The sequence below is a fragment of the Cynocephalus volans genome, chromosome 3, assembly GCF_027409185.1.
Source record: "Cynocephalus volans isolate mCynVol1 chromosome 3, mCynVol1.pri, whole genome shotgun sequence".
NCBI classification, from domain to species: Eukaryota; Metazoa; Chordata; class Mammalia; order Dermoptera; family Cynocephalidae; genus Cynocephalus; species Cynocephalus volans.
In genome coordinates, this window is record NC_084462.1 from 10,937,691 (window position 1) to 10,947,813 (window position 10,123).

Consider the following 10,123-nt stretch of genomic DNA (forward strand, 5'->3'; position numbering starts at 1 on the left):
TCAGGAAGGACAGAGCTAGGTAAGGATAGGACTATTTCAGATGCAAGAGGAGGGCAGAGGAGACTGTTCTGCTCAACTGAACATACAGCTGTCTCGGTCTCCTTCCCAGGATGAACAACCGGAACCATTCAGGGCACTCACTGGGCCGGTCTTCGCTTCTGAGGCTGCGTGCAGAACTGTGACAATCGGAATGTGGTAGTTCAGAGTCACAAGGGTGAGTTTCCTGCAATAATCTCACTCCAGAGCTGCCACCACGATCTCCCCTGCAGAAGGAGTGACCGTGTCTATGGGGAGAGATGGGGAGTTTTCCAAAAGGAGGAGAAATCTTTCGTTCTAGGTACAAATCACCCTCCATGTGTCCTGGTGACTAATGACAAGGTCCTAGTAAATAGGGGTGACAACTGAAAGAGACATCTCCTGTGCTCAGAGGAATCAGGTGAAGGACGCACATGAGTAAGAGGGACAGTGGTGAACACATATCTTGGTCCCTTTTTAATCAAGTTCTCCAAACTTGCTTTTTAAAACTTTTTTGTGGCTGGCCAGTACAGGGATTTGAATCCCTGACCTCGGTGTTACTAGCATCACCCTCTAACCAAGTGAGCTAACCAGCCAGCCCTAAACAATGTTTTAATTGTGGTAAAATACATACATATAACACAAAATTTACCATATTAACCATTTTTAAGTGCAGAGTCCAAGAGTGTTAAGTACATTTGATTTGTCAGGCAACCATCACCACCGGTCCATCTCCAGAACTCTTTTCATCTTGCAAGACTAAAACCCGATACCCATTAAACAATAACTCCCCATTTTCCTCAACTTCCAGCCCCTGGCAACCACCATTCTACTTCGTTTCCAAGAATTTGACGACTCCAGATACCTCATAAGCGGAATCACATAGTATTTGACTTTTCTGACTGGCTTATTTCTCTTGGCATAATGTCCTCAAGGTTCATCCATGTTATAGCATATGTCAGAATTTTCTTACTTTTTAAGGCTGAATAATATTCCACCATATGGATATATCACATTTTGTTTGTCCATTCATTTGTCGCTGGACATTTGTGTTGCTTCCACCTCTTGGCTGCTATGAACATGGGTGTGCAAATATTTCTTCAATATTAATTCAAGCATGAAGATGCTTTTAATTCTTTGGGGTATATACCAGGAAGTGGAATTGCTGAATCATATGGTAATATTATTTTTAATTTTTTGAGGAACCACCATACTGTTTTTCATAATGACTTCACCATTTTAAGTTTTCGCCAGCAGTGCACAGGGTTCTAATTTCTCCACATTCTCATCAGCACTTACTATTTTTTATTTCTGTTTTTGTTTTTTATAGTAGAAATTTAATAGTAGAAACAGAAATTTTTAATAGTAGAAATAGAAATTTTCTATTTCTGTTTTTGTTTTTGCATCCTAACAGGTGCAAAGTGATATCTCATTGTGGCCAAACTAGTCTTTTATTTCTTACCAAGATTCAGTTCAGGATGAGATATGGTATTTGCCTACATCCTTCTGTTTACCTTCCCACAGCTAGGGTTAGGAGTAAAATCTTCTCTGGCTGTGAGCTGGTCTTCCAGCTCAACATACGTTCATTTGTCAGCCCCTGGACCTGTACTAGTTCGAATAGTTCTCCCCACCCTTCCAGTAACCCATTCTGGGACTTACTATAAATGCTCCTGCCTGGAACTGGCTCCCCCTGATCTCCTCTGCATTTGCTGGAGTCCAGAAGGAGCCAGACTCATTAAGAGAGATGCAGTGTGGTGCACTGACTACAACATGAAAGTTTTCCAAAAGGGCATTTTATATCTATGCACCCAAGAGGGCACATTTCTTTTTTTTATTATGGCAGAATAATGCAATGTAAAATTTACCATTTGTCTACCACATGATCCAGTAATCCCGCTATTGGGTATATATCCAAAGGATACAAAATCACTATGTTGAAAAGATATCTGCACTCCCATGTTTATTGCAGCACTATTCACAATAGCCAAGATATGGAATCAACCGAACTGTCCATCACTGGATGAATGTGAAAATTTTAACTACATGTTTAAGGATCTTTCTTTTTTTTCTTTGCTCATTACAGCAAGGGGGTGGCAAACTATAGTCCACCATGGGCCAATTCCGTCTCACATTCTGATTTTGTACAAGTTAAAAATAATTTTTGCATTTTTATATGATTGAAAAAAACCAACGGCTGGCCCATGGCTCACTTGGGAGAGTGCGGTGCTGATAAAACCCAGGCCATGGGTTCGGATCCCTGTATAGGGATGGCCGGTTAGCTCACTTGGGAGAGTGTGGTGCTGACAACACCAAGTCAAGGGTTAAGATCCCCTTACCGGTCATCTTTAAAGAGAAAAAAGAAAAGAAAAGAAAAAAACCAAAACGTTATAAAAGCAGTATTTCATGACACATAAGAATTACATTCCGATTTCAGTGTCTATAAAGTTTTATTGGCACACAGTCATGTTCATTCTTTTATTTATTGTTGAGGGCTACTTTGGGGCTACAATGATGGAGTAGAATAGTTGCAATGGAGACTGCCTGGTACACAAAGCTTAACATATTTGCTAACTGGCCTTTTACAGAAAACATTTATTTGCCAACCCCTGCTCTACAGGAGTGGTTCTCAAAGTGGGGCCCCCTACCATCAACATCACATAGGGACTTGTTAGATTGAAATGCCCATTCTCAGGCCCCTGCCCTGGACCTACTACCTCAGAAACTTGAGGTGGGGCCCAGCAATCTGTCTTTTTTTTTTTTTTTTTTTTTTTTTTTTTTTTTTTTTTAAAAGATGACCGGTAAGGGGATCTTAACCCTTGGCTTGGTGTTGTCAGCACCACGCTCAGCCAGTGAGCGAACTGGCCATCCGTATATGGGATCCGAACCCGGGGCCTTGGTGTTCTCAGCACCACACTCTCCCGAGTGAGCCACGGGCCGGCCCAGCAATCTGTATTTTAACAAACCCTCCAGGTGATTCTGATGTTCCTAAAGTTTGAGCAGAGTCTCAACCTTAAATGTGCATTAGCATCACCTGAGGATTTTTAAAAGTTCCCGTACTAAGCCACACCCAAGTCCGATTAAGTCAGAATTCCTTTAGGTGGGACCTAGGCATCAGAGCTTGTTAAAATTCCTAGGTAATCTCACAGTGTAGCCCAGATGGAGCACTATGTGCTCTCAAATATCACCTGAGGAGCTTTAAAAACATCCTTGAACCGAGCCCCACCCCAGACCAAATAATTCAGACTCCCTGAGGATGGGGCAAAGCATTAGTGATATTTTGTTTGTTCACAGTTTTCCTGGAAATTCTATTATAGTTGAGAATCTCAGGTTTAGGGTGTGCCTTCTTTCCATGCTGGTCTCCCTGGAGGGCTGAATTGGAAACCCTGACCTGAGGTCTGACTTGGTAGGATGATAGGAAAGGGAGGGTTAATGGTGGACTCATCTCTTCTCTCCTTGAGGGTGTTGGAGCTAAAACAGATTAGTCTCTAGACAAATTCACTTTGCCAGGCTTGTAAATTACAGCCATAGTCCTATCCCAGGGCTTCTCAACCTTGACACTGTTGATACCAGGGCCTGATAATTTTTTTGTGGTGGGGACTGTCCTGTGCATTGCAGGATGTTTGGCAGCATCCCTGGTGTCCACTTAGCAAATGCCAGTAGCACCACTATCTCTAGGATAATTTATTTATTTTTCCTCCCCCCCCCCAGTTTAGTTTGAACAACCAAAAATATCTTCAGACATTGCAGAATGTCCCCTGAGGGCAAAATCACCCTGGGTTGAGAATTCTTACTCTAAGGGATATGAACTCACAGGCTGAATAAGGAGATGACTAATTAAAAAAGAAAACAAAAAAAAATACAAAAACTGGATTACAGAAACCTTCAGAAACAGGAGTATTAAAACCTCCTCCCAAGAAATATAAATAAACATAATAAACATGAAAGAAATTAGTAAGATAAAAATAAGCATTAAAAATTTTTTTTAATTTTAATGCAGTAGATATGACTCCATGATGAAAAAGAAAAAAAATGCAGCTGAAATATTAGTTGAGGAAAATACATAATAGCTAGAGTAAAGAACACAATAGGTAGGACATATAATGTAATAGAAACAGCAGAAAACAAATAGAGAGCTGGAAGAGAACACTGAAGGAACACTTCTAGAAGAAAGCAAGAAAACATGAAGAATCTAGAGCAAACATGAGGTAACAGGATTTCCAAAAAAAGGGGAAAATAAGAATAGAGAAGAAATACTCAAAGAAAAAATAAAAATTCTTTTTTTTTTTTTAAAGATGACTGGTAAGGGGATCTTAACCCTTGGCTTGGTGTTGTCAGCACCACGCTCACCCAAGTGAGCCAACCAGCCATCCCTATATAAGGATCCGAACCCGTGGCCTTGGTGCTATCAGCACCACACTCTCCCAAGTGAGCCACGGGCCAGTCCTTAAAAATACATTTTATAAGACTAAAGATAAAACACTTCAGATTGGTAGCATTTTGTGTGTGTGTGTGTGTGTGTGTGTGACTGGCTGGTACAAGGATCCAAACTCTTTGACCTGGTGTTGTAACAACGTGCTCTAACCAACTGAGCCAATCAGCCAGCTTAAGATGGGTGGGATTCTTAAGGCCAACAGAAAAAACCTGCACCTAGTCACAAAAAAAGTGAATTTTAAAGATACCTAAAACAAAATTTTATCAATCTTGCAGACAGATCATTTTCCCAGGGAGCCTTGTTAGACTTTCCAGTGGCGACACTGGGTGCAGGAAGACCGTGAAGCAATATTTTTAAAGTACTAAAGGAAAATAATTAATGTCTACAATTTTCCATCCAGCCAAATATTCATTCAAATAGAGAGTGTATATATGAAAAGTATATTTTGTTATTCAAGATCTCAGAAAGTTAGTTATATCCATGTAAAAGCAATGGAAGATCTTAATGAAAAGCCCAGGACCATGGCTGTGCATGTATCTAAAAAGAATATGTGTGTATGTGTATATGGCCTGTATGTGTACATATGTATATACAGTCCGCCCTCCATATCCACGATCTCTATATCCATGGATTTAACCAACTGGGAATTGAAAATACTTGAAGGGGAATAAAAAGACAATAAAAAATAACAATACAACAATAAAAATAATACAAATTTTAAAAAATACAGGTTAACAACTATTTACCTAGCATTTACTTTGTATTAGGTATTTTAAGTAATCTAGAGATGATTTAAAGTATATGGGAGGATGTGTGTAGGTTATATGCAAATACTATGCTATTTTGTATAAGGTTCTTAAGTATCCATGGACTTTCGTATCCACTGGGGGTCTTAGAACCAGTCTCACGTGAATATCAAGGGACAACTGTTCAATTTTCTGTATTGAGCGTCTACAAAACCAACACGTACCAGGTACTGAGCATTGTTCTAAATGCTGATGCAGTCAATAAAACAAAGCCCTGGATCTATGGCGTTTACACTGCATACTAGATAAAGACCGACAATAGGAAAATAAGCAAATAAATGTTTATGTATGTTGGTGGTAAATAGTATGAATAAAAATAAATTAGTCTCATAATGGTTCTCAACCAGGATAGTGTGCCCCCAGAAGATATTTAGCAGTGTCTAGTGACATTTCTGGTTGTCACAACTGAAGGGTGCTATTGGCATCTAGAGGGTAGAGGACAGGGATGCTCATCAATATCCTACAGTACAGAGAACAGTGTAAAGGAAATTTTATTCCTCTAACATATGCGATTTCCTTCTGTACTACTGCTTGCTTGTGACGGGGAACATAATTGGCACCCTTTTAAGTACATCAGCCATTTTAAGTAAGGCAGCTTCTAAGGGGTCATGTAGGGGAGAAGCATAGTCAAGGTGGGCCCAGGCATGGTAGATTCCAGGAAGGGAGTAACCACCAAAAGTACACCCAGTTCCAGGAAGGACTGACCAGTTCCTTATCTAGGGGCCATGGGGTCTGACCCAGAGGGGAAGACGATTAAGCAATACACTGTTCCTTGTTAGCGTGCCAACCCGCCAAAAAGCCACCAATGAATTTAAAGGTCACCTCAGATGACTAATAAGCTATGTACAACTTATCCTGTTGCCAAAGTCTGTCTAAAAACTGTATGAAAAGCGCCTGTGTTAAGGGCTCAGGGCCGCTTCTGTCCTGAAGACGGAGTGACCCCAGCATGCTAGAATAAAAAACCTCTTGCTTGATTGCAACGATCTCTGTCTCCTGGTCTTTGCGAGATGAGCCTTCCCAACAAGTAAGATTCGCACTTTCGGGCTAGTCTTACAACAGCCCCCACAGCAAGGAATCATCTGTCCCCAAATGCTGAGGGTGAGAAACTATAGTGATGGGAGTGGGTGCTAGTTGATACAGAACAGTCAGAGTACACTTCTCTGATGAACTAATAGTTTGCTTGAGATTTGAATCAAGTCTGAGTGTGAGCCATACCCATATCAGGGGCAAAGCATTCCAGATAGTGGGAACAGTATGAACAAAATCCCAAAGCAGACAAGTGCTTGGCATGTTCAAGTAACTGAAGGTTGCCTGAGAGTATAATAAGAAAGCGATAGATAATATCAGGAGGTAAAATGGGGGTTTGAAGGGACAAATGCTGAAGGGACTTGAAGCCATGAAAAAGAATATGGATTTTCATCCAAGTGTTCTGCAAAGCAAGTGGGAGATTTTTGAGCAGAGAAGTAAAATGTTTGGCTGAATTACTTTTTGAGGGGGGAGGATTGTTTTTGGTTTTTTGGCAGCTGGATCTTTGACCTTGGTGTTATAGCTGATGATTTGAAAGAATAATTCTGGGCCTGTGGAGTAGAGACTTAAAGAGGGCAAGAGGGTAGTATGTGATGGGTGATGTGGTCAGACTCTGAATCAGTTTTGTTTGTTTGTTTGTTTGTTTGTTTTTTAAAAGATGACTGGTAAGGGGCTCTTAACCCTTGACTTGGTGTTGTCAACACCACACTCTCCCAAGTGAGCCATGGGCCGGCCCTCTGAGTCATTGTTGAAGGCGGAGTCAACAGGATTTGCTGATCAACTAGATTTAGGGCAAAAGAGAGGCTAGTCAAAGATAACATCAGGTTTATGCAACTAGGAAACCAATGCTTGGAGTTGTTTATGGAGAAGAGGCAGACTCGGGAAGACAAATTTATGGATGGAAGGCAAAGAGTTTGGTTATGGCTATGCTGAGTTTACAATGTCTATCAGACACCAAAGAGGAGCTTCGAATAAGCATTTGAACATCTGAGTTTGGCATTCAAGAGAATTGTCAAGCTAAATCTGTTAAGGTGGTGGCCACTGGGGTATAGAGGCTACTGAAAGCCATAGAAATAGAAACAAAAGATAACAAGCGTTGGAGAGGTTGTGGGGAAATTGGAATCCTTGTGCACTGTTGGTGGGATGTAGAATGGTGCTGGTACGGCCGCTGTGGAAAACATTATGGCAGTTTCCCAAAAAATTAAAAATAGGAGAAAAAAAAAAGGTGTGTGTGGAGGGGGTGGGGGCTGGCCAGTGAGCTCAGTTGGTTAGAGTGTGGTGATGATAAAAATAGCACTACTATATGATCTAGCAATCCCACTTTTGAGTCTGTATCCAAAAGAATTGAAATCAGAATCTCAAAGCGATACCTGCACTCCTATATTTACTGCAACATTATTCACAATAGCCAAGATATGGAATCAACCTAAGTGTTCATCAGTGGATGAATGGATAAAGAAAATGTGGTAAACACATAAAATGGAATAGTATTCAGGCTTAAAAGAAAATGAAATCCTGCCCTTTGCAGCAACATGTATGAACCTGAAGACATTATGTTAAACGAAATAAGCCAGTTACAGAAGAACAAATACTGCATGGTTGCACATAGGTGCAATAACTAAAATAGACTTATAGAAGCAGAGAAGAGAATGGTGGTTTCCAGGGACATAAAGTTATAGTTGTACAAGATGAATAAGTTCCAGAGATCAGCTATACAACATAGTGCCTGTAGTTAACAATACTGTATTGTGCACTTAAAAATTGACTGAGGGTAGATCTTATGTTAAAAAAAAAAAAGAAAAAGAAAGTTAAAGAAAGCAAAGAGACACAAGGAAACTTTTGGAGGTGAGGAATATATTTGTTACCTTGACTGTGGTGATGGTATTGTGAAAGTTGTCAGAATCAAAATGGACTCATGTTACCAAGGTCCAGGGTTCGATTTCGGTTGACAGTATCATGGGTGTATGCATATGCCCAAACTCATAAAATTGTATACATGAAATGTATGTGGTTACTTGTACATCAATTATACCTCAATAAAGCTGTAAAAATATAAATATCCTGGGGACCCAGTGTGCAATAGTTGCAAATGGCAGCCTCCTCAGTAGTGTGCACAGCCTGTTGCTTGTTTGGGTACCCCTAAGGAACTTTGGAGACAGCCCTTTCCAATGGACCTTCCTATCTCTGACCTAGTGCTGTCCCCAACCTAGGCTCCAGACAGGTAGGCAGGGTGCCTTTGGAAAGCCCCAGGGCACAGTGGCCAGAGTTTACATTGGCCAAGTCATCATCTGCACCGAGCTGCAGAACAGGGATCATGTGACTGAGGCCCTATGCAGGGCTGAGCTCAAGTTCCCCGGCTGCCAGAAGATCCACATCTCAAAGAAGTGGGACCTTACCAAGTTTAATGTGGATGAATTTGAAGACATGGTGGCTGAGGAGCAGCTCACGTCGATGGTTGGGGGGTTAAATACATCCCACCTGTGGCCTGCTGCACAACTGGGTGCCCTGCATTCATGATGACTTGTGTGGTGCTGCCACCTCCTTACTCAAGTCCACTAATAAATCCTGCTTTCTGTCCAAAACTTTAAAAGTAAAAACAAATACCCTCCCCTAAAACTGTAAAAATACAAATAAATAAATAAGCTTTCCCTCTCTGATGACATAGGAAAAGCCAAACTTATTTTCTCCTACTATTATGGGGGGGAGGGGGGCACTCAGTTCCTGGCTGAGGCTTGCCAAATCTTGTGACTGGACCCAAGTCTGGCTGCCTTCCCCAAAGAAAAATGAACAATCCTAAAGTCAAATGTCAGTGAAAATGGAAGTCAGCTTTTATTCAGGAATACCAGTGACCTTAGGAGAGATGTTAGGCTCACCCATCTCTGTGGTAAACCTGAAGGAGAATGGCCAGACTAAAGCCATTTCCAAGACTCAGATTTACTGAGGGTTTTTTTTTAAGTGGGAGATGAGGGAGTGGAACGTGGGAAATGAAAAGCAGGAGGGAGGGGCACGTGAGCTGTGGGAGCTCTGTGAAAGGAGCCAGGTGCAAGGTCTCCCCAAGGCTCCCTCTGGCTCCTGTTTCCATCTTTGCTGTTATCTCGGGGTCTTGCTGGAGGAGTACAATCAGCATCGCTTTACTGATGTCTCCCTCGGTTTCTCAGGGTCTGTATTTATGTGTCTTGTGGCAAATTTGCGGCTTCAGGCTGAGTGGAAAACAACTTTACACTTATGTAAATAATGTCATTTTGCCCCCTAACCAAGGTTTGAATGATCAAAAAAGCATGAGAAAAGAGGGAACTCAGAGAAATGAATTCCGAAAAAAAAACCCTATGTCCTTCTAAAATCTTTTGAGCCCATGTGGTTTTCAGGTTATGGGGTAAAATGACATTATTTACATAAATGTCAAGTTGTTTTCCACCCAGCCTGAAGCTGCAAACTTGCAGACACTGGAAAACCAAGGAAGACATGCAATAAAGCTATTCCACCCCTCCAGGAGGACCCTGAGATAACAGCAAGGATAGGAGCAAAAACCAGACGGAGTCTTGGCAAGACTTTGCAGCTGGCTTCTTGCATGTCCCCCTCCTTCCTGCTTCTCATTTCCCCACATTCCACTCCCTCAGCCCCTTCTTCAAAAACCCCTCAGTAAACCTGAGTCTTGGAGATGGCATTAGTCTGGCCATTCTCCTTCAGGTTTACCAGAGAGATGGGTGAGCCTGACATCTCTCCTCAGGTCACCAGGATTCCTGAATAAAAGCTGACCTCCATTTTCACCAACATTTGACTTTTGAGTTTGTTTTTGTTTGGGGAAGGCAGCAGGACCTTTGTGCCCAGTACCAATGTATTACTT

At 41.5% G+C, this 10,123-nt stretch overlaps 1 pseudogene; it reads left to right on the forward strand.

Moving 5' to 3' along the window:
• Positions 1-8,321: 8,321 nt before the first annotated feature.
• LOC134374357 (small nucleolar RNA SNORA70) lies at positions 8,322-8,440 on the forward strand (annotated as a pseudogene).
• Positions 8,441-10,123: the final 1,683 nt, after the last annotated feature.